Here is a 26,358-nt window from a genome sequence, read left to right on the forward strand (position 1 = left end):
CACCAAAGCAGTGATTGCAGACAGGTCCATCCACCATTACCTCATACTGCAGGAACTCGAGTACCCAACAGATTTCAAAAAGCAATTCAAAAAATTAATTTTTATAGTATAATTCCATGGATAAACAATGGCCTTCCTAAGTCACCTTGGCTAATCCTTTTTTTTAATGAACTTTGCCTTTAAGAACTTGTTCAAACTGTTTATTATTGTTATTATTTTTTTTTAAGTTTAAAATTTGAAAAAACATAGATCGAAAATAAATTCAGGAAGCTACATACTAATAACTGGCATCAAAAGGAAAACAAATCCTACTGCTGATCTTGGGCAATTCACTTAACCCCCCATTGCCTCAGGTACAAACTTAGATTGTGAGCCCTCCTGGGAAAGAGAAATATCCAGATTGCCTGAATGTAACTCACCTTGAGCTACTACTGAAAAAGGTTTGAGCAAAATCCAAATAAAACAAATAAATAAAATGACCAGTATTATAATACTATGGGCCCTGTTTACTAAGATGTGCTGTAGGCACGCTAGCATTTTTACTGCATGCTAAAAATTAGCATGCGATGCTAGAGACACCCATGGGTGTCTCTAGAGTTAGGCTAACACACCTTAGTAAAGAGTTCTCTATATTGTAACCAACAACAAGGAAAGCAAAATCCTAATCCCAAAAGACGAATATAATGATTGACTGTGGAAAAAAAGAAAGCCCCAAACTTTTCTATTACAGTCCTAACCCACCTCACAAATACCAGCATCCTACAAAATAGCAAATCATTAAACAATGTTTCCTTTAAGAAAATCCTCTAACTGAATAGGGTCTAAGATATATCTGACCCAGTGGCATAGCCAAGGGTGGGCCCGGGTGGGCCCTGGCCAACCACTTTGTGTTCAGGCCCACCCATTAGCAGCACACCTATGATATGGCTGGCAGGGATCCCCAAGCCCCACCAGCCGAAAACTCCCAACAACTGTCCTTCCTGCATACCTTGTAAATAGCAGATCTTTGCCTGCAGCAAGCAGAGACTGATACATACTGCTTGCACTGGCCCCAAAGCCTTCCCTCTGACTATTCCTGCCTATGCGGAAACAAGAAGTTGCATCAGTGGGAAGGCTGTGGGGCCAACATGAGCAGTGTGTATTAATTGTTGCTCGCTGCTGGTGAAAATCTGCTATTTAAATGGTATGCGGGGAAGGGGGATGTTTGAGAGACCCTATGGCATGCAGGCGAGAGGAAGAGACCAAATCACTTATGGGACAGGGAGGTTCTTCTGCCCACCCATCTTGGGCCCAGGCCCACCCAAAATTGGGTGTCTGGCTACACCCCTGATCTGACCGTATAAGCAGGATTCCAAAATAAGCTTGGCCTTCCTTAGGGGAGCTTCTGCAGCTTATACTTCTGTAGTGGAGGCATAGGGTGAAGGATTTCTCTGCTCAGGTCCTCTCTGTTCTGTCCTACCAGAGGGCCTTTAACTTCCTACGCCTTCTGTGACCTGCCCTCCTGACTCAGAAAGCTACCTAAATTATTCCCTGCCTTAAGGTAGCTCAGTTCCAGCCTCAGTTAGGGAGTGTCCTTAAGGAAACCCTGCATTATACCACCCACTACCTCACACAGTCCTATTTATGCACTGACCTTGGATGGTTGAGTGCTGAAAGTCAGTACTTCAATGGTCAAGTGCTGACTCCACCCCTGGAATGCCCCCAAAATAGCCAGTTTTGCATTAGCTGCAAAACCGGTTATCCCCAAACAAGCAATTTATCCAGCTAGGACCACTTCTGGCTGGTTAAGTCAATTTGAATATTGAACCCCCCCCCCCCCCCCATAAGGTCAGATATATCTTGAGGTCAGATATATCTTAAGAACTGAGCACAAAGGATGCGTGCAGAAGCACAAAACTTAAGCAGCAGTGCTGGCTAACAAGATACGGGACCTGCAAGACCTGCTAATATAGCACCAAAATGCATGTCTGAAATTCCAAGTAAAGGCTGAGACCCATGAAGTCTTGTCCTTAACCCGTGTCAGAGAACAGGAGATCACAGAGTTAAGAACCTGTCTGAAGCATTAGACAGAAGAGGTTTCCCAGCAGGAACAGATAACCCATGTAAAGTCTTCCATTGAGACTCTGTAGCAGTAGGTAGAAGGGCTGCTTATTGAATTAAAGGAGGCAAAGGAACTCACCCAGGTTGCAGAAGAGTGACAAGGGAGTACCTTGGCTGTGCTTAGCCAATCCTGTGACCAGTGCAGGCAGCTGAAGATCCAGGTGGAAAGGCTGCGCTGCAAGATACCACAGTTTAAAAAAGAGTACTATGTTCTGGTGGAAGAGAAAACTGAAAGAACATTCTGGTGGATCCTCTTCCACTTCTATCCCTCTACCAATCGGTGTACCTCAGGGTTCTGTTCTCGGTCCTCTCCTGTTCTCCATCTACACTTCTTCCCTTGGCTCTCTGATATCATCCCATGGCTTTCAATACCATCTCTATGCTGATGATTCCCAAATCTACCTCTCTACCCCCGAAATCTCAACCAGCATCCAGACCAAAGTTTCAGCCTGCCTATCTGACATCGCTGCCTGGATGTCTCAACGTCATCTGAAACTTAACATGGCCAAAACTGAGCTTCTCATCTTTCCCCCTAAACCTACCTCTCCTCTCCCCCCTTCTCTATTTCTGTGGATGGCACTCTCATTCTCCCTGTATCATCTGCTCATAACCTTGGGGTCATCTTTGACTCCTTTCTCTCCTTCTCTGCTCACATTCAGCAGATTGCCAAAACCTGTCGTTTCTTTCTCTATAACATCAGCAAAATCCGTCCCTTCATCTCTGAGCACTCTACCAGAACCATTATCCACACTCTTGTCACCTCTTGTCTTGATTATTGTAACCTGCTTCTTACCGGTCTCCCTCTTAGCCATCTCTTAGCCATCTCTCTCCTCTTCAAAGAAAGAAGGAGGAAGTAAACTGCTGGTTGCAGGAACCGCATGGACAGTTGGAGAGAATTGTTCCAACTGATTAATTGGAAAAAATGAAGGAAGTGCTAGCCAAGGTGAAAGTAAAGGAAGTGAATCAATTGTCAGTAAAGAGGCTCAAAGCCTCAGAGACCAAGATCTGGTCAACCAAGTGGGAACTAACCTTTCAAATGAAAGATATGAAGAGGCTCCTTGAAGAAAGGCTGAATGTTCAAAGGGCCTGGTGGAGGCCATACAGATTGATATCCAGAAGCTTGAGTGGGTTCATGAACCCTGAGATGGGCTTCAGAATGCTTGGGTCCAGGCAATTAAAAAAATTATTCAAAGAAGAAATGTGTGCGCTAAGAATAAGACTTGGAACAGAACTGGCAGGCCAGGAAGACAGAAGCCTGACCAAAGCTGAGAAGGTGGAGCAATCTAGCACCTTGGAGTTGGGGATGACAGTTGTTAAGACTACTGACATGTGGAGTAGGTTACCTCCGGAAAATGATGGCAACATCAGGGAAAGAGCAACAAGTATCACTAGGAGGAGGGATCATCATTTAAGCCTGATGCTGGAGTTCTATCCTGAACTTAGGGTATTGTTTCAACTCTATATGAAAAATGTTCTGGGGTTAAAGGATTTTCTAGATTGTAAGCTCTTTGAGCAGGGACTGTCCTTTTGTGTATGGTGTACAGCGCTGCATATGCCTTGTAGCGCTATAGAAATGTTAAGTAGTAGTAGTAGAATGTTCAGTTTCATACTTTCTCATTTTCTGCAGATTTGGTAGGTTGAGTGAAGAGATGGGCTCCACTTTTTGGGTCAGATTTGGAAGGGTACTCAGGTCAAATCTTTTACAGATCTTCAGACTACATATGGTATTCCTGCACACACACAATACATTTACTTTGTTGTGGAAAAAGATTTGGGGTGGAAATGAGGAGGGTAACTTGTTACGCCCAGAAATAGTCTTGAGAGAGCTTTGACAACACTGGGACTTCAGGCTCGACTTATTACTAAGCTATATTCTGCTCTGACGTATGGGAGAAAGGATGATACCAATGCTGGGCTAATTACTAAATTGAATGAGGACTTGGTATTGACCCTTGATGAGGAGGATTAGCAGGAATTCTGGGATCATAGTAACATAGTAAGTGACAGCAGATAAAGGCCTGAATGGTCCATCTAGTCTGCCTAACGGTTACATTCATTAGCAATTCAAGATTAAAATCAACAATGAACGTGGTATTATATACTTGATCATGGTCTTTCTTTGGTGTTTGTGGCATGTAGACCAAAGAAGTCCACCCAGCTCTGTCCTTATGTTTCAACTACTGGAGTTACTATCAAAGCCCACTCCAGCCTATCCAAATCCATGCTGTCATTTGCAGGACACAGACCATAAAAGTCTGCCTGGCACTGTCCTAGCTTACAATCTAGAAAATCCTTTAACTGCACCAGGCTCTCCAGTTGTGAAGCTGGACAATAGCTTATGCCCATTAAACAAAAGAGTTGCTGCAGAGAAAAGGGCACAGCAGAAAAGTCTTAAGCAGAGATACCTCAAGAAAGATGGGGTAGTCAATGAGGGTCCCTTGAAGGAGTGCTTTTCTTTGTGGTCCCTGATGGGCTGGGAGGACATACGAGAAGTGGAAAGGCAGTGGTCCAGGCTGAAAGAAGCTATAAATATGGCTATGAACCTTTATGTAAGAAGAGTAAATAAAAGCAAGGAAACCAATATGGTTCTCCAAGCAAGTGGCTGAGAAAATAGCCTTTATTTTGCATTTGAGTTGGCATTCATGAAATACAGAAAAACTCAAGAAGAGGAACACAGAGAGGAATACTGGATGAAACTGAAAGAAGCCAAGAGAGATATATGTCTGGCAAAAGCTCATGCAGAAGAACAAATGGCTAGAAATGTAAGAAAGGGCGACAAGAATTTTTTCAGGTATATTAGTGAAATTAGGAATGCTAAAAATGGAATTGTAGACTGAAAGATGATGTGAACTGCTATATGGATAATGAGGAGGAAAAAGCAAACATGCTAAACAAATACTTCTGTACTGTATTCATGGAAGAAAATCCTGGAGAAGGACCACGATTGACTGGCAAAAGTAAATATGAGAATGGTGTGCATATAGCACCATTCACAGAAGAAAGTGTTTCTGAACAACTTGAAAATCTGAAGGTGGAGAAAGCCATGGGACTGGATGGGATTCATCCCGGAATACTGAGGGAGCTCAGAGGGGTTCTGGTGGGTCCTCTTAAAGATTTGTTTAATAAATCCTTAGAGACCGGAGAGGTTTCATGGGATTGGAGAAGAGCAGATGTGGTCCCTCTTCACAAAAATGGTGACAGAGAAGAAGCTGGAAACTACAGGCTGGTAACTATCACTTCAGTTATTGGAAAAGTAATGGAAGTGTTGCTGAAGGAAAGGACAGTGAATTTCCTGGAATCCAATAGGTTACAAGATCTGAGACAACATGGTTTAACCAAAGGTAAATCATGCCAAACGAAACTGACTGAATTCTTTGACTGGGTGATCAGAGAATTGGATTGAGGACATGCGCTTGATGTAGTCTACTTAGATTTCAGCAAAGCCATTGACACAGTTCCTTCTAGGAGGCTCGAATAAACCTGACAGGCTGAAGTTAGGACCCAACGTGATGAACTGGATTAGGAACTGGTTGATGGATAAACGCCAGAGGGTGGTGGTTAATGGAATTCACTAGGAGGAAAGAAAGGTGAGTAATGGAGTGTCTCAAAGACCAGTGCTGAGGCCGATACTGTTCAGTATATTTGTGAGCGACATTGCTGAAGAATTAGAAGGTAAGGTTTGCCTTTTTGTGGATACCAAGATTTGTAACAGAGTGGACGCCCTGGAGGGAGTAGAAAACATGAAAAAGTCTCTGCAAAAGTGCAGAGTGATGCACTTAGGGAGTAGAAATCCAATGGAGCCATATCTGTTAGGCAGTGAGAGGCTGATATGCACAGATAGGGAGAGGGACCTTGGGGTGATAGTATCTGAGGATCTGAAGTTGACGAAACAGTGTGACAAGGTGGTGGCCATAGCCAGAAGGATGCTAGGCTGTATAGAGAGAGGTGTAACCAGCAGAAGAAAGGAGGTGTTGATGTCCCTGTACAAGTCATTAGTGAGGCCCCACCTAGAGTACTGAGTTCAGCTGGCTGCATCTTGCTAAACATGTAAGATGACTTAAAACGGTCCCGAGGAAGGCAACAAAAATGATATGGGGCTTGTGCCAAAAGATGTATGAGAAAAGACTGGAAGATCTAATTATGTACACCCTAGAGGAGAAGAGGGACAGGGGAGATATGATACAGATGTTTAAATATTTGAAAGTTATTAATATGGTGGTGAAAAGTGTGAGCCCTCCAAAACCCACCAAAAAACTACTGTTTGCACATGTAGGTGACATCTGCAGACATAAGGCCTATGTAGTGGTGTACTGTTGGGTACAGTATTATTTATTTACTAGTAAAAAAAAAGGCCCATTTCTGACACAATTGAAACGGGCGCTAGCAAGGTTTTCCTTGAGATAGTATGTATGAGAGTGACTGTGTATGTGTGAGAGAGAGAGAGTGAATCTGCGAATGTGTGTGTGTGACAGAGAGAGTGAGACTGGGTGTGAGTGTGTCTGTGAAAGAGAGTGTGTGTGCCTGGGGCTCCTCCCTCCCACCCAGTTCCAGTGTCCCCCCTTCCTCCTTGTTCCAGAGTCGTCGTTCCCCCTCCCTCCCTCCGAGATCCAGGGTCGTCCCCCCATTTTTTTTTTTAGTTTTTGTACAGGTGGTGCATTCCCCCCCCCCTCCCCTCCTCCAAGTTCCAGGCCCCCTCCCTCCCCTCCCTCCCCCCCCCCGAGTTCCAGACTCCCCTCCCTTCCAGTTCCAGACCCCCTCCTTCCCTCCCTCCGAATTCTAGACCCCCTCCCTTCCCCTCCCCCTCCAAATTCCAGACTCCCCCTCCGAGTTCCAGGCCCCTCCCACTCTCCGAGTTCCAGACCCCACCTCCCTGCCTTCCTCCCTCCAATTTGCAGACCCCCTTCCTCTGATTTCCCGACCCCCCCTCGGAGTTCCTGACCCCTGGACCCCCCTGCCACGACCCTCTCAAGCCCCCCTTCCTGCCACCAACCCTTGGGGCTTCGGAGCCCATCTGTGAAGAAAATTACGGACACAGGCAGGCAGGTAGACGTATAGAACGTTGGAGGTGAGAATTATTATATAGGATTTTAAAAACGTATATACCACCAACTAGGTGGTTTCCATAAAAACATTCATATTCAACCACAAATATAAAAACATTACTCAGTATCAAACAGCAGACTCATGTAAAATTACCAAAACGCAGAAACAAACAGTATTGTTTTCAAACGTTTTTTAAACTGCTTAAGGTCAGAGCAGCGCTGAAGCTGGCCAGATAGTTTATTACACAAGGAGATTCCAGTTGGCACAAAAGCCAAAGCTTTTGTATCAGCATATTGCAAAGGTATTACTGCATCAACAGAAATACACAGTTGATTCTGATCTTAACATACATCTGGGATGGTACACCTACAGTGCTTCCTTCAGGTAAGACGGGGCAGAAGCAAACAATACCTGATGAACAATTGTCAGCACCTTAAAGAGAATCCTTTGTGCCACTGGAAGCCACTGTAGTTGCTCAAGAGCAGGTGTCAAATGTGAAAATCTAGATAATCCCACAATTGAAATGCCTTAACGCCTGATGCAGCCATACCAACAAACAAGTTATTGCAGTAGTCCAGTCGCATCAAAATCATACTTTGAACCACACAATGGTAATCATACCAAGTTAAGCACAGATTTTAATCTAAAAATCATATGTAATTGTCTAAAGGCTGTCCGAACAACATTAGCAACCTGGGATTTCATTGTAAGCCTATGATCCAGCATCACCCCCTGTACTTTCATCTCTTTCTTAACCAAACGGACCAAGAAAGGGATCTAGGTATCGTTGTTGATGATACGTTGAAACCTTCTGCTCAGTGTGCTGCTGCGGCTAAGAAAGCAAATAGAATGTTAGGTATTATTAGGAAAGGAATCGAAAACAAAAATGAGGATGTTATAATTGTTGGATTATTTGTAGTAAATAATTAGCAGATTTTAGTACACACAGCTTCAGCTTTAGAAATGTTAATTTCTTTCTTCATCTCTCTCTCATTCACCCCTGAATAATTCACTGCTGAGTCACTTTAAAGTTGAAGTAACAAAACATCTGTTTACTCACAGTTTGCAGTTAGATTATAATCAGACAGGCTTATATTTACATATTACTATACATTTGTATTATCAGCTCCTTCCATGTGCTTAGATGGTAATGGATGCTCACACCACCATAGATCCTCTCAGGTTAGGAGAGAACATGAGCTCCATGTGCTCCATGTGCTGCATCTGCTGCATCTGCTGTGTCTAACCCCCACAGGAAGTTGCATAGCTGTGTGACCTCTCTAAGTAATTCACATCAGAGGTCACAGAGTAATCACAGAGAAATAATAGGTGACAGGCAATGCATGTAAAATACAATTACATTCCAACAAACCCCTTCTCATGCATAACTGTCATGCAATTATTTATTCATACAAAGTCCAAGCTTTATACGCAGATTCACAAAATGTTCTCTGGGTAACGGTTTGGTCATGATGTCAGCTGTCATCTCACTGGTGTGACAATAGTGTAGACTGATGACCCCTTCTTTCGCCAACTCTCGCACGGTTGTGGTATTTCGTTGCGATGTGCTTGGTACGTGACTGAACCTTGTCATTCTGTGACAGTCGGATGCAGCTCTGATTATCTTCCATTATCTGGATTGGTCTCTTTTCAGCTATTCCGAAATCCAGCAAAAGTTTTTCAATCCACATCAGTTCTCTGCACGCTTCCGATACGGCCACGTATTCAGCTTCTGTAGAAGACAAACTCACAATACTTTGTTTATGACTGGCCCATGAAATTTGTACATTTCCATACATAAACACATATCCACTTGTGGATTTATAATCAGAATGATCCCCTGCCCAATCTGAATCACAGTAACATATTAGTTGTGGATTACTATTGGCTGAAATCTTTAATTTACAATCAATGGTACCCTTTAAATACCTTACCATCCTTTTAACTGCAGTCCAATCTGATTTGGTAGGTGAGCTGACCCTTCTGCTCAAATTCCTACTGCATTTGCTATATCAGCCCTGTATGTGGTAGCTAGATATAAAAGCTTACCTATGGCTGATCTATATTGGATGTTATCTGGTAAAGGTTCTCTTACTGTTTCATCCTTCAGAAAATCAGTGATCATGGGAGTGCTTACAACTTGGGCATCTTGCATACCTAAACTTTCAATAAGCTCATTTATTTTCTGCTTCTGGCTTAGAAGATAAGAACCATCATTTTGTTTCTCAATTTCTATACCAAGATAGTATGACACATTACCAAGTTCTTTTATCTCAACATTGAGGTTTAAATATTTTACAATGTCCTTGTACTCTTGCTCACTTTTGCTTGCAATGAGCAGATCATCAACAAAAGCTAAAATGTATGCATATTGTCCATTTGTGCACCTAGTGTACAAGCATTTATCTGCTTCACCTTGCTTAAATCCTAAATTTGTCAATATTTCATGCAATTTTTCATTCCAACATTCTGCACTTTGCTTTAATCCACAAAGACCTTTGTTTAATTTACACACTAGCTGTCTTTGTTTTGTATTTATGAAACCTGTTGGTTGTTCCATGTACAAGTCTTCAGTTATTTCTCCATGAAGAAACGCTGTTTTCACATCAATGTGGTTGACTTGCATGCCTTTTGAGACTGCAATGCTCAGAAGTGTTCTGATTGTCGTGTGTTTCACTACAGGTGCAAACACTTCATCAAAATCTTCTCCATATTTTGAAGATATCCCTTTGCCACTAATCTGGCTTTATACCTTTCCACTTTTCCTTGTGCATTCCTTTTAACTTGAATACCCATTTGCATCCTATAGCTTTCTTGCCAGGAGGTAATTTTGTAAGAATCCAAGTATTATTTTTATCCAATGCATCAATTTCTTCTTGTGCAGCTTTATGCCATTCAGCAGCTTCTTCTGCTGACATTTTCTCAATCTCATCCCATGTTAAGGGCTCTTGAGCTTCTGCTGACTTTGTTAGGTAAGACAGTCTTGGGGGTGGAACACCTTTGTTTTCCCCTGGATGAGCGTCTGACAACAGGTTGGTCCGACCTTTCTGCATCCTCTAAATCTGAGAGTCCTTCTCCAATTGATTCCCCTTCTCCAACTGTACTGTCTTCTTCAATGATCCTTTCTGTGTCTGCTTCCTCTGCCTGTTCCTCGTTAGATACAGGTGAGTTGCTTTCAGACATCTGCCTTGGTATGGCATTTATATACACTGGCATGTCTATTATGGTTCTAGTTTCATATTCTGGATGATAAGGCTCATCTGGGATAATCCAGCCTTTATCAACCCTTTGTTTTCATCAAAATATGTAACATGTCTTATGCCAACAATGCCAGTTTTCAGATTCAAAATTCTATATCCTTTGTGTCCTGGAGTATAGCCAACTAAAATGCCCCTTTCTGTTGTGGAATCCAGCTTATGCCTTCTTTGCTTTGGTACATGAGCATATGCTGTACTTCCAAATGTTCTTATGTGTGACAGGTTTGGCTTCCTACCATGCCATGTCTCATGTGGGTGTGCGCTCAGCGCCTTTAGTTGGCATTCTGTTTTGTAGGTACACTGCTGTGAGAATGGCTTCCCCCCATAGGTCTTTTAGGAGATTGCTATCTGACAGCATACATCTGGTCATTTCCACAAGTGACCTAAATTTTCTCTCTGCAACAGAATTTTGCTCTGGTGTATAAGCTACTGTTGTGATATGCTGAATGCCTTCTTGTTCTAGAAATGTGCGCATGCTTTGTGAAGTGAACTCACCACCATTGTCGGTCTGAAGAACCTTTGGTTTTCTTTCAAATTTATTGCTCACCATGGCTACGTATTTCTTCAGCATGTCTGTGACTTGACTTTTTTCTTTCAGCAAATAGGCCACACAATATCTAGAGAAATCATCCAAGAATATTAGCACAAATCTGTTATTTCCCAATGATGGGATATTAAACGGTCCACATAAGTCACTGTGTATTAAGTCCAGCACTTATTACTCCTATTTCCTGTGTATGCAGGAAATGAGGGTCTCACACCTTTTTGAGTAACACAGTCTATGCATTTCTCCATTTTACCAGCATCTGCACTTATCTGAATGCCGGTGGCTAGTTGCTTTCTGTAAAGATCCTGGATCACCTTAGAATCACGATGTCCCAGGCGGCGGTGCCAGATTTCCAGACTACATTTACCATCATTCTTCCTTACTTGCGCCATATGTGAGGCTTCACCTGAAATGTTCAGCTTATAAACATCATTATGGCATAAAGCTTCAGCATACACTTCATCATTTTTAGAGATTGTGCACTTACTGTTTTCAAAATGAATCGCAAATCCCTTCTTATCTAATGTAGATACACTAAGCATATTGCAAAACTGCTTGGGGGAATATACAAGACATCACTTACAGGAATTTCTTTAACTTCATTAGACACTTTGCATTTTAAGAATCCAATTCCGTTTGCTTGGATCTGAGCAGTCCCTGCGTTTGCAGTTTTAGAATACCTTCCTCTGGACACATTTCCTGAAAGAAATCTTTACAATTGGTTAAATGGCATGTGCTCCCCGAATCCAAAATCCAAGTACTTCATTTGAATTATTATTTACCATAGTCAAAGATTTTCTGCCATTAGAAAGCCCTTGTGTTATCTTTGTCCTTCATACATTTCCTGGTTTGAAAATTCTTTAGTTCCATTGGCTTAGGTGAGCTAGAGGGAGTGTTTTGTGTTTCCTTACACCATTAGATACATGTCCCTCCTTTCACATGAGTAGCAAATCAGCTTGCCCTTGGGTGGAGTTTTCCCCATAGCTCCGCCTGCCTCTGTTCTTTGCCAAGAAATTTGTTTCCATTTCTCTCTGACTTGCTTTGAGAACACATCTCCTCAGAATCATTTATTATGCATTCCTGCCTTAGTTTTGATGTTGCCTGTTCAAAAGATTGCCCTTCAATGGCCTCATTTACAGACCTAAAAACATCAAACTTCTTTGATAGTGAGGTAAAAAGAAATGCTCTTTTCAATGCATCACACATGGGAATTCCAGAAGTTCTAACTTTTGAAATGAAGACATAAGATGCATAATGTGATCATTACATTTACTTTTATCCCTTAATTTGGTTTCATTCAACTCTGCCAACCAAATTGGTTGCTGCTTTGCATATGTAGTTGCATACATAGTTCTCAGTTTATATAAAATGTCCTTTGGTGTATCTTTTCCCTCCACTAATATGGCTTGTTTCTCTGAGAGAGCTTCCAAAAGCATGCACTTCACATAATAGTTTGCATTGTCCCATTCAGCATATTTTCAGCTGTTCTGTCTTGGTCTAAGCATATATTTAATCCTTTTGCTCGAAGGAGACATATGAATCTTAGTTCCCACTGCTGATAATTAAACTCAGTTAATTTAGGCACCTTGAGAGAATAGAAAAATGGTGAATTTCTTCCCTCAGCCATTTTCTTAGCCTTCTGGTCTGCTGTGTGGGGGGGAGAGAGAGACAGACTGAATCTTTCCTTTAAAACTTAAGAGAAAATGTGGCCTTTTTTTTTTCTGCCTGGTAATATTTCTCTTCTTTTCAATTCCTGGACCCTGGGCCCCATAACCCTTTTGTTGGATTATTTGTAGTAAAATAATTAGCAGATTTTAGTACACACAGCTTCAGCTTTAGAAATGTTAATTTCTTTCTTCATCTCTCTCTCATTCACCCCTGAATAATTCACTGCTGAGTCACTTTAAAGTTGAAGTACAAAACATCTGTTTACTCACAGTTTGCAGTTAGATTATAATCAGACAGGCTTTATATTTACATATTACTATACATTTGTATTATCAGCTCCTTCCATGTGCTTAGATGGTAATGGATGCTCACACCACCATAGATCCTCTCAGGTTAGGAGAGAACATGAGCTCCATGTATAATGTCCTGCTTGCTTTTCCCTCCCTCTCTCTCTCTCTCTCTCTCTCTCTCTCTCTCTCTCTCTCTCTCTCTCTCTCTTATTCCCCCTTAATACTAAACTAGATCCTGCAGTGCCTGCTAGATTCTATCTGTTAATGCTGTGGTACAAAGTTTTTAAAACTAAGTGGAAAAGACTATGGAGATTAGTTGATAAAATTTGCTTTTTATATTTTTATTTTTCCTCCTTTAAACCCCAATCTTTAAGTTCCCAAAGCACAAAGCAAAATAGTGATCACTTACCAGAGAAATGTCCTCTTCTCATCGGAACTTCTCAGAAAGAAAGTTCAGTGGGACCTTGTATCTTGGACCTTTTATATGAAGTCCACTGCAGTGCCCCCTAGGGTGCCCCACTGCTGAGCTGGAATGTTTTTGAGGCCAGTCTATTATTTATTTATTTATTTATTTATTGCATTTGTACCCCACATTTTCCCACCTTTTTGCAGGCTCAATGTGGCTTACAGAATGTTGTTATGATACAGTCATTACATGTTCTTAGATACATTACATAATTAAGAATGCTGGCACTTCATTACATCCCAATGGCTTATTTTGTGCATTTTTCCCTTGGACATTTTTTGCAAAAATGGTCACAAAGAAAAACACACTGAGTGCAAGACCTCTAGGAACTGGCCGTTTTCAAGACAAAAAGATAGAACTTTTCTGGTTTGAAAATCATTATGTTCGCCACTTGATTTTGACATTTTCAGCAAAACATCCAAAATCAGATTTAGACATATTGAAAATACACCTATAGAGGGGCATAATCGAACAGCACCGGCCATCTATATGGCCGGCCATCTTCGGGGCCAGCTCCGCAGAGGGACGGAGCCAACCGTATTTTCAAAAAAGATGGCCGGCCATCTTTTCTTTCGATAATATGGTTGGGGCCGGCTAAATCTCAACATTAAGGTCAAATGTTGAGATTGCTGGGTTTAGAGATGGCCGGCTTTGGTTTTCGGCCATAATGGAAATGGGGCCCAGGCCATCTCAAACTGGCGAAATGCAAGCCTTGGTTGTGGAGGAGCCAGCATTTGTAGTGCACTGGTCCCCCTCACATGCCAGGACACCAACCGGGCACCCTAGGGGACTGCAGTGGACTTCAAAAATTGCTCCCAGGTGCATACCTCCCTACCTTGGGTGCTGAGCCCCCTCAAAACCCACTCCTCACAACTCTACATCACTACCATAGCCTTTAGGGATCAAGGCACCTACATGTGGGTACAGTGGGTTTTTGGGGGATTTGAGAGGGCTCAACATTTACCACCACAAGTGTAACAGGTAGGGGGGGGGATGGGCCTGGGTCCATTTGCCTGAAGTGCACTACACCCACCAAAAACTGCTCCAGGGACTTGCATACTGCTGTCAGTGGAGCTGGTATGACATTTGAGGCTGGCATACAGGTTGGAAAAATAAATTTTGTTTTTATGTTTTTAGGGTGGGAGGGGGTAGGGGTTGGTGACCACTGGGGGAGTAAGGGGAGGTCATCCCTGATTCCCTCTGGTGGTCATCTAGTCAATTGGGGCACTTTTTTGAGACTTGGTCCTAAAAATAAATGGACCAAGTGCAGCAGGCGAAATGCTCATCAGAGCCGGCCATCTTTTTTCCATTATCGGGTGATGTCGGGCTATCTCGTAACCACGCTCATCGTCCCACCCCCATACCACCCCCATACCGCCTTCTGTACCCTGCCTTGAAGTTTGCCCGGCTCCGCGATGGAAAGATGTTGGCGCCGGCCAAAATCGGCTTTCGATTATACCGATTCGGCCGGGTTCAGGGAGATCGCCGGTCACAGTGGCATTCCCAGGGGTGCTGACACCCAGGGCGGATCGCCGATGCGCCCCGCCCCCCCAGGTGCAGTGGCCCCCCCGGAACAGCGTGACCCCCCCGGCGAAGCGACCCCCCCGGCGAAAGAACTCCCCCGGGTGCACGCTGCTGGGGGGGGGGGGGTGCCGCGCGCCTGTCGGCACTTTGTTTCCATGCTCCCTCTGCTCCGGAACAGGAAGTAACCTGTTCCGGGGCAGAGTGAGTATGAAAACGAAGAGCCGACAGGCGCACGGCACCCCCCCCCAGCGGCGTGCACCTGGGCCAGACCGCCCCCACTGCTCCCCCTTGGTACGCCACTGGCCGGTCATCTTCCGATTTGTGTCGGAAGATGGCCGGCGATCTCTTTCAAAAATAAGCTGGATAGTCTCCTAAACCCACAATGGTAACACAATGGTAAAAATACCCCCACTCCAGCTGACAGTCCCCCTTCTTTCTAATTCCTGGCAGCTAGATCAGCTGGAACATCTTCACACAGTGAACTCATTCCATATCTTGTGTAAATCAGCCTCCTTATAGTTATCTAGTCATCTTCCAAATCCCTGTCATTACAATATAGGTCCCCAATCTCTTCCTGACCTGAACACAGTATTCACCCTTACCACTGTCCCCTACTGCACCCAAGGGAGCAACAGCCACAAGATTGTTTTCTAAAGCATGCTTATGTGAGTCATGCAATGAACACATTCAAGGATGACATTGACTGAGTCCTTGATAATGCATAAGAGAGGGTGTCGGGCAATATATCCCTTACTGGGCCAATGGGAAATGGCATACAGAGGATTCAAATAAGCACACAACAGACACTGAATTACCATTATACAGTAAACCAATGAGTACAACATCTTTACTGATATCAGAAGGATGATAGATCTTTATTTATTTGTTAAATTTGTACCCCACATTTTCCCACCTATTTGCAGGCTCAATGTGGCTTACATAGTACCGTAGTGGCATTTGCCAATTTGGTTGATAACAAATACAAAGTTATATTGTGGTCAGATGAGGTAGGTGTGGATCAGGCGTCATGGGGTTGAAGGAAGTGAAGATTATAAATTGTCCAGCACGATCATTAGTTATGCTGTGTTGCTGGGTGTGAGGATTTACACTGGATCTGTAGGATAGGCCTTTTTGAAGAGGTGAGTTTTTAGTGATTTCCTGAAGTTTAAGTGGTCATGGATTGTTCCCACAGCATTATATTGCAAGAGAGCACTGATGGAGATCTTGGGCAAATAATAGTGAATGTAAAGTGGAGAATCAGGGATCCTGTTTGGGAACTGGAAGTGTTACTGAAACTCATGAAGAGAACAGGGGAGAGGATAAAGAAGTGTGAAGGTGGTTGTGGAGGTGCCAGATAATTAGAACTAGGCTGGGATAGTTAGAGCTGGAAATATCAGTTTACATATAGCTCAACATGAATAAATCAAAAATAATTTCAGTATATTTGAATACCCATGTTTATCTAGTTCAAATGCAGATTTACTCCCCTGTTTACTAAGCTGTGCTTGAGGCTGCTGTGCGCTAATGCCCACACAGCCCATTCACTTTGAATGGGCTGTGTGGGCACCACTAGCGCGGGCTTAGTAAACCGGGGGGGGGGGGGGGGGGGGTGGGGGGGTGGGGGGGGGATAGGGAGATTCAAATATATTCATAATATTTGAAGGATAAGATAGCAGATAAAGATTAATGTTTCATCTTTACATTTGGTCATTTTGCTATTGTTATGCTGTTAACATAACTGCGTTTCATGTTAAACCGTACCTGCTATACACCGCCTTGGGTGAATCTCTTCATAAAGGTGGTTAATAAATCCCAATAAATAAATAAATGTAGCCCATTCAGTCTGCCCAGCAGTGATTTGATATTATAGATGCACATACAAATTAATATATGGAATCCAATATTCATTCCTCCTTCCCCCAGAGCCTCTCACGAAGCCTGTCAAAGTAGTAGCACTGCTTTTTAGAGTTGTAAGTACCTCCCCCCACCCAGTGTTGGTTACCTCGATGCGTTTTCATAGGTTTGGAGGAAACTATCAATACTTTGAATTTATGTAATATGAATATTCATTCACGTGAATCCACTTATTAAGAAAGACAAACAAACAAACAAACAAATAGATTCAAAACCAGGTCAAAGTTGACTCTGAATATTGGAGTAAAATGAATCAAATGTTTGCAGACCTGAGCCTGGATTCACATCAGATGAGGGGATCCAGAAGAAACTCATTTCTAAGCTGGAAACCATATCAGTTGTCTCATGTTTCTAGCTAGTAAAATCTTGCTTTCTCAGTTTCTAAAAAAGAGCTCCTTCTGTGGCTATAGAGGGAAGGACTAAGGCTGTTCTCTTACATAAGAAGGAGAGTTTTAGCCTTAAAAACAGGAGGTTCGCCCACATAATCACCTGGGACTGACTTGGCTAGTACAGGCAGCCTGGAAGGTTATAGGAGCCTGGGAATGTTTAACATCAAAAAAACGTAATTACAGCCCACCAAGAGCAGAGGGAATTACACAGGAAATGTGAAGATTAACCCTTTTGTGTCCCAAAGAAGGAATTGAAAACTTGCACCTTCTAATGAAAGAGAATATCTAATAATCCATTTGTACTGTGCAGGCAATAAATTGATTACAACCAGGCAAAATTATACAGCAGGAAAAGAACTGAATGTTTGGTCTTCGTCACTGCTATGCTCTTTCCTCTGTAATATCAAATTACAACATGAAACGTGGCATCACAGCAAAAGCAAAGTTTTTGAAGTGCACCATTTGGAAGGGTGTGAAGTCAGGCAAATCAAAAAACTGGGAGTGTGGCCTACCTAGGTGGTCGTCAGAATGTGCTCTTAGCCTGCACTAGAATTGAAGGGCTTTTCTTCCATGACATATATAGTAGACAGAAAAAGAAAGGCTACCTCTTCTTCCCTGTCAGCTACAGGGGCCCTTTTACTAATTGTTGGTAAGCACTAGAGAATGACACGGGGACAGGGAACTGCAGTAACCGCAGGGATGGGAACGGGGACAGAGCTCACTGGGACAGGGTGGGGACAGGTCCCACGGGGATGGGGGCAGGGATGGGGACAAACTTTGAAATCTGTTAATGAACTGGACTGTAATTTGTGTTTAAGTGATGCCTACAAAGATATTTTGATTTGGGGGGGGGGGGGGGGGGGGGGGGGGGAACAAGCAAACTTACTGGCCACAACTAGCAAAATTTGCATGGGGGATCCTGTACATCCTGCTACCAGCACATCTTCTATTCCAGGAAGGACTGTGGAAGATAGGAGAGCTAGATTGAATCCTGAGATTGTTGATGACTTCTTATTCATCCACAAATTAAAATATCATAACAGTGCTTCATAGAGCATATTTCTCCCCTCTAGGGCATATAGAATGGGTTGTATTTTATACCCCTGGACACTTTAACAGTGTGACTTAGGATTTCTTGGTGTAGGAGAAATGGCCTACTGTTGGGGTTGGAAGAGTAGAGGGTGGTGGTGAGAAGGAGGGTTATTATAGCTGCTCATTGTTATTATTGTTTTCTATTTGTAATTTATACACAACAGTTGTACAGCATATTGTTCCTTTTTATACTTTAATACAAAGATTTAAATATAAAATCATAAGTGTTCAAGGTTTCTGCAGATGAGGACAGAGCCTACGGGGACGGGGCAGGGACGGAGACAGAACCTGCGTGGATGGAGACAAACTTTGTCTCTGTGTCATTCTCTAGTAAGCACTACTGCATGCTTCCTGTACACCAAAATGCACGACTGCAGGGTTCGCTCAGGCATCTGCACACTCTTCCCCAGTGGAAAGAAGGGGCGTGTTTGGAAGTGGAAAGTAGGAGTGCCCAGCACTAATTGGATGGCATAGCTACATTGCTCCACATCAACAGATTAGCGCATGGTTAGCGCATGAACCCCTTCAACCTACTAAATAGTTGTCAGTAAGGGCTCACGTGCTAATGGCCATGCACTAATTGGCCATTTTACAGTCGCGCTACAAGTGGCTTAAACGCATGGGAAAACCCACATATTAATTATAGCGCATGGCCCCTTCTAGCTCAACTTAGTAAAAGGGCCCTGTAATGACTTAGACACTGACACTTGCTGCAGTGAGTCAAAGAAACATTCAGACCTATAAAGCAGTGGGAATACAACACGCACTAAATTTAGATGTAGCGCATTCCAGGCAAAAGCAAAAGATCTGGTAGATAATTTTAACTGGCAGCTGAAACAACAAAAACATTAAGGTCCTCCTTTTTGTTCCGTTTTTGTTCTCATTCCTGAGGTATTATTTGTGGCTAATGTTCTCAAAAGCTCTTTGTACTTAAGTCACCCTTGCCATCAAGAAAGTACAGAGATGATATTGAGCATGATTTAAGCAAGTATCAGAATCTCCAGCCCACTTAAACCACGCTGAGCAGGCAAACCACTGATACTGAGTGGCACTTAACTGGGCTCTGACCACTGTTGCACTGTCTATTAGTGATGGAGCAGTCCATGGGCAGAGCTGGCACTTAACTGGTTAATGGTGATATTCAGTTCACTATCCAGTTAGGTAAGAGCATAAAGTTAGGCCAGCAAAAAGGCTGGGGCTAACCGGGCATCAGTCCAAATATCAGCCACTGCCCGATTAAGTTCCAGGTCACTTCACTGACCTAGATATATATGTCAGAGCCTGGAAATCTGGGCTTAATTCAGCTGCAGCTGTCGGCGGCTTAGAAACCACTGACTGACACAGGCTAAATATTACCCCTAAATAAACTAGGGGTGCTAGTGTGTTGATTGACATTATTTCTTGTACATATGCACTACAGTGACACATGGATGGTTTATTAGAAAATGAAAGAACAGACCTGGGGGAAGAGATATTAAATACAAGCCTGACAGAAAGACCTGAATAATCTGACATTTACCCTCCAAAGCCCTTCTTCCTCCTCCTACACCCTGCAGAAAACGTGATGTGAACTCACTGTTAACAGAAAAGATTATAGTCAAGTTTATCTGAATTACCTCTTTTCTTTAGTGCAGAATCTATATGTAAGGCAGTGTTTCTAGAGAATATATTGCCCAATGAAATTAAATTCTTTTGTTTAATTTATCCTGAAAATGTGAAGCACTTTGTACATCCTTGGCAAAGCATGGTAATATAGCATAGTTATTGTTGCTGAATTTCTCTTTTTAAGACAGTTGTACTAGCAAAAAAAAAAAAATGAGGAAGAAAAGAAAAGAAAGTTACATTTGGTACTTAAAAGAAACTAAATCTTTAAGATCTCTCTTTTCCATTTTGATTATTTCATTCCTGAGGAGATATTAGCATTTCAAGTTTCTGAAAGCTTCCCCTACATAGCCATTCCCACCGTTATAAATCTGGTTAAATTATGGAGCCGCTGTGCTGTTCTTTATGAGAATGCCATGTGTGCTCTGTGCTATTGTAAAACTATGAATGCGGCACGAATAAGTGAAGCATGAACTTTTTATGACACATACAGGTGAATACAATAAGACAAATAATACTAGGTGGCATAAGGTGACCCAGGAACAAGGCCACAATAAGAACCAATAGAGCAAAGGAAGGAAGAAGCAATTAAATACTTTAAGCTATCAGTACTTGCTGCTCAGTAACAGGCATCGATTCATTAAACCCAACAGCAAGATTTCTCAATTCACCTTTACAAAGAAATAAAATAACTATTACTCTTCTGATTGAGTACTCTGCTACTAAATCTATGTAGTGACCGGAAGTGGCCAGGCAGGGTAAAGAGTCCTGGTGGGTGGAGGATGAACCACAGAATTCAGCCAGGAAGCAATTTTCCACTATTAGGATGTATGTTCTCAGTTTTAAAGCAGTTTCAGAGAAGATTACTTTCTTTTCCAATTTAGCCTTCTGAAAAAAAGGGAACATGCAGTACCATTGGCCAGATACTTTCAAAGATGGTATCCTGGGCTCTGATTGGCCCTGGAGTTCAAATCTAGCCAGGAGGTACTGGATTATCTTTAGTCTCAGTTAGGGAGAACAGAGGAGAAACATCTCTGTCCTGAGACTCTGTTCAAGACTTGTAGGCAGTTAATTTCCTGAACTACTACTACTACTACTTAACATTTCTAGAGCGCTACTAGGGTTACGCAGCGCTGTACAATTTAACAAAGAAGGACGTTTCCCTGCTCAGGTGAGCTTACAATCTAAAGGACAAAATGTCAAGTTGATGTAGTCTAGATTTCTGAGTATAGGTGTGGTGGTTAGGTGCCAAAGGCGACATTGAAGAGGTGAGCTTTGAGCAGTGATTTGAAGATGGGCAGGGAGGGGGCTTGGCGTATGTGCTCAGGGAGTTTGTTCCACGCTTGAGGTGAGGCGAGGCAGAAAGGGCGGAGCCTGGAGTTGGCAGTGGTGGAGAAAGGTACTGAAAGGAGGGATTTGTCTAGAGAGCGGAGGTTACGGGTAGGAACGTAAGGGGAGATGAGGGTAGAGAGGTAAGGAGGGGCTGCGGATCGAGTGCATTTGTAGGTTAGTAGGAGAAGCTTGAACTGTATGCGGTACCTGATCGGAAGCCAGTGAAGTGACTTGAGGAGAGGGGTGATATGAGTATATCGGTCCAGGCGGAAGATAAGACGTGCAGCCGAGTTCTGAATGGACTGAAGGGGGGATAGATGGCTAAGTGGGAGGCCAGTGAGGAGTAGGTTGCAGTAGTCAAGGCGAGAGGTAATGAGAGAGTGGATGAGAGTACGGGTGGTGTGCTCAGAAAGGAAAGGGCGAATTTTGCTAATGTTATAGAGGAAGAAGCGACAGGTCTTGGCTATCTGCTGGATATGTGCAGAGAAGGAGAGGGAGGAGTCGAAGATGACACCGAGGTTGCGGGCAGATGAGACGGGGACGATGAGGGTGTTATCAACTGAAATAGAGAGTGGAGGGAGAGGAGAGGTGGGTTTGGGTGGGAAGACAAGAAGTTCGGTCTTGGCCATGTTCAGTTTCAGGTGGCGATTGGACATCCATGCAGCAATGTCGGATAAGCAGGCCGATACTTTGGCCTGGGTTTCCGCAGTGATGTCTGGTGTGGAGAGATAAAGCTGGGTGTCGTCAGCATAGAGATGGTAGTGGAAGCCATGAGATTAAATCAGGGAGCCCAGGGAAGAGGTGTAGATTGAGAAAAGGAGGGGTCCAAGGACAGATCCCTGGGAGACTCCGACAGAGAGTGGGATAGGGGAGGAGGACGAACCCTGAGAGTGTACTCTGAAGGTACGATGGGAGAGATAAGAGGAGAACCAGGAGAGGACAGAGCCCTGGAATCCAAAGGAGGACAGAGTGTCAAGAAGTAAGTTATGATTGACAGTGTCAAAGGCGGCGGATAGGTCGAGAAGGATGAGGATGGAGTAGTGACCTTTGGATTTGGCAAGGAGTAGGTCATTGCAGACTTTAGATAGTGCCGTTTCTGTCGAGTGCAGGGGGCAAAAGCCGGATTGAAGTGGATCGAGAATGGCATGAGAGGAGAGAAAATCGAGGCAACGGCTGTGGACGGTGCGTTCAAGTATCTTGGAAAGGAAAGGTAGGAGGGAAATGGGGCGGTAGTTGGATGGACAGGTAGGGTCAAGTGATGGCTTTTTGAGGAGGGGTGTGACTACGGCATGCTTGAAGGTGTCCGGGACAGTTGCAGTGGAAAGAGAGAGGTTAAGGATATGACAGATAGGGGGGGGTGATAGTAGGAGAGATGGTGTTAAGTAAGTTGGTGGGGATGGGGTCTGAGGAACAGGTGGTGCATTTCGAGGAGGAGAGGAGATGGGCGGTTTCCTCTTCGGTGATATCAGGAAAAGAGGAGAAGGAGGCCTGGGTTGGTTGGTTGAGGGAGTGGGTAATGGGATGAAGAGGAGGAGAGGGTTTGGTGGTGAATTCAAGGTTGATCTTCTGGACCTTGTCGCGGAAGTAGTCAGCCAGTGATTGAGGAGAGAGTGGGGGGGGGGGGTGGAGAGGAGGGCACCTTGAGGAGGGAATTGAGGGTGGCGAAGAGACGACGAAGGTTAGAGCTGAGGGAATTGGTCAATTGGGTATAATAGTCCTGTTTGGCGAGGAATAGGGAGGACTGGAAGGAGGATAACATGAATTTGTAGTGAATGAAATCAGTATGGGTGCGAGATTTCCTCCATAGGCGTTCAGCCGATCGGGTGCAGGAGCGAAGGTATCGGGTGCCAGGGGTCAGCCAGGGCTGGGGATTAGTACGCCTTGTGGGGCGGGAGACAGATGGTGCAAGGGTGTCAAGAGCAGAGGAGAGAGTGGCATTGTAAGTGGAGACAGCCTTGTCGACAGAATCTGAGGACATGATGGAAGGGAGGCGATCAGAGATAATAGAGGATAAGGTGGGTGGGTCGACAGCCAGGAGATTCCTGGAAGTGGTGGTTAGAGTTGGGCGGGACTGAGGGGGAGGGTGATGAAGTGTGAATGTGATCAGGTGATGGTCAGAGATAGGAAGAACTGATGTACAGAAATTGGAGGGTGAGCAGGTAGAAGAGAGGACGAGATCAAGACAGTGACCAGATTTGTGAGTAGGGGTGGTGGAGCTCACCTGGAGGATGAAGGAGGAGGTTAGAGTGAGGAATTGAGAAGCGTATGAGTTGGATGGGTTATCAGTGTGTATGTTGAAGTCACAAAGAATGAGGGATGGGGATGAGGGCTCAAGAAAAACGGAGAGCCAGGAATCAAAGTCGGTAAGGAAGGAAGGGAGGGACTTATCAGGGGGGCGGTAAATGACTGCAACTCTTAGTGGCAGCGGGTGGAATAGACGGATGGAGTGAACTTCAAAGGATGAGAAGTAGTGAGACTGAGGTAGGTGGAGAGGTTGAAAACTGCAGGAGGGCGAAAGTAGTATCCCGACACCGCCACCGCGGCCAGCTGGGCGGGGTGAATGGGAGAAGAGAGAGCCTCCATGGCATAGGGCAGCAATTGAGGCAGAGTCGTCAGGGGTGAGCCAGGTTTCAGTTAGGGCGAGCAGATGAAGGGAATGGGAGATGAAGAGATCGTGGGTGAAGGGAAGTTTGTTGCAGACTGAGTGAGCGTTCCACAGGGCACACGAGAAGGGGAGGGAGGAAGGGGAGAGGAGGGGAATGGAGATGAGATTGGAGATATTGCGGGAACATAGATGAGGCGAGGACAGGTGTGGAGGGCCTGGGTTGGGATTGATGTCTCCCGCAGATAGCAGGAGAAGGAGTAAGAGAGAGCGGAGAAGGATGGGGGAGGTAGGGCGACGAAGGCGATGAAGACAGGGTGCGCATAAGAGGAATGGGGAAGGGTTCATGGCGGGAAGGAAGTGTTGAAGGTTGAGAGCTAGGAAGGAGGAGGAGGTCAGTAGGGATGGTGAGGTGGTGGGGGACAGGGGTAGGTAGGGTGTTGCAATGGTGAGTGGGACGGGAGAGGACAGGGCTGGGCAGTGAGTTCGTGTGGGGAAAAGATTAGGGAGGGATAGGGCAATGAATAGAATGTGAGTGGGGGCCATAAGTGATAACAGAGATGATTCGGGCAGGTAGCCGGACTGGGAGACAGGCAGGTTGAGGTGAGCAGTCGGGGAGGAGAGTGATGAACTGGCGGGAAGATGGACTGGGAGACAGGCAGGCAGGTGAGCAGTTGGGCAGGAGAGTGATGAGCTGGTAGGAAGATGGACAGGAGAGTGATGAGCTGGTAGGTAGATGGACTGGGGCAGGCAGGAACAGGTGATTGGGTAGTGGGCAGGCAGGTCGATTGGCTAGCAGTTCGGTACCGTAGCAGGACTGGAACAGTCTGGAGTGGTTTGGAGCAGAAGAGAGCAGAGCTGGATCAGGCAGGCAGGTCGATTGGCTAGCAGTTCAGTACCATAGCAGGACTGGAACAATCTGGAGTGGTTTGGAGCAGAAGAGAGCAGAGCTGGATCAGGCAGGCAGGTCGATTGGTAGTAACAAGTGTTAGATAGTTTTAATGTTGAGCCTTGTTTTAGTTATCTGTTATTGCTTGCTGTACTTTTTCACCTGGTTTTTCAAACATTCACTGTTTTACTGTAACAATAAACCTGTTAGTTTATTGGCTCTGTTGTCCTGGACTGACTAAGAATCCTGGTGGTTTGTGTTTTGGGTCTGTGAGTACTTTCTAGGAACTGTGGGACCCCTGGGAGTGTGACCCCAGTGTCCTAGAAATCACCGGGGAATAATTTGAGAGTAGGAGACTAGCCCAGAGGCAAGTGAAACCCATGACTCCCCTCTTTCCCCCCCAAAATCCATAGTTGCCCAAGAGGCCCCCTTGCATCTCCTATGTCACTCCCTAAAACTCCCCAAAAAGCCAAGGTGGCCCAAATGGTCGCCTTGCACTACTCTCTGAACCCCCTCCTAAATCTGTGGTGGCCCAAGTGCCCACTCCCAGGTCCTTGAGAAATGTGAATCTAAGATAACATCAAGGCAGCAAACCTCTGAGGCAAAGTTGATCAGACTCCCTTCAATAAAGAATTGAACAGGCCAGTTATCATTGTGAAAGCAACAGACCAACAGAGTTTCAGTTTTCTTCACATTAAGCATAAGTGTTGCTCATGAAACCATATGGATACATAATGAGTACAATCAGCAACAGCTGTGCAGGGTTTACAGTTTATTTCCAACTTGATATGTTGCTAATAGGAATATCCGACATAGCGGTTTACATAAAAACACGGCTACCACACCTCTCTACTTATAAAAAAGGGAAAAAGGATCATATCATCAGCACATGTATAAAATCTACTCCTCGGTGTCTTAAAATCTTACAAAAAGGGCTAAGATAAATAAGTTAAATAAGACAGCAGATACTGCAGAGTCCAGTCCATGCTACATGACAGACCATGTTCACATGTTATTGGCCACTTTTACTTGCTGCATATAAGTACATAAGTAATGCCACACTGGGAAAAGACCAAGGGTCCATCGAGCCCAGCATCCTGTCCACGACAGCGGCCAATCCAGGCCAAGGTCCAAATTTTGTACCTGATCATTTAATTACAATGCTTTGGTGCCAGTCCACAGAGGACAGTCAATAGAAAGAAGTGGGATCTGAAAGCAGCAGAGGTATCGAAAATATCATAAAGTATGCTGTATTACTTTGAAAATCTCTCAAAACTGACAGAAGGTGTAACTCTATCCCAAGTCTAGGATGAAATCCATATTATTGGACTTAGCTCACACCTTTTCCAGCAGCAGCTCGAGATGAATTACATTTAGGTACACCAGGTTTTTCCCTGTCTCAGAGGAATTAAAATCAAATTTTGTACCTGAGGCAGTGGCATAGTGAGGGGGAGGGGTGGACTGCCACAGACACCGTCTTGGCAGGTACCCCAGGCCCCCCAAATTGAGGCGCTTGACTAGTGGGGGCCCCAAGCCCCGCCAGTAGAATCCCTCCTGCCCGTGCCGTTCACTCCCCCCTCCACTCCCTCCCCCTCCACACACAGTGCTGGGTTATTAACGCAACCGAGCATGTGCGAGAGAGG

Source organism: Microcaecilia unicolor, chromosome 1 (genome assembly GCF_901765095.1).
Source record: "Microcaecilia unicolor chromosome 1, aMicUni1.1, whole genome shotgun sequence".
Taxonomy (NCBI): Eukaryota; Metazoa; Chordata; class Amphibia; order Gymnophiona; family Siphonopidae; genus Microcaecilia; species Microcaecilia unicolor.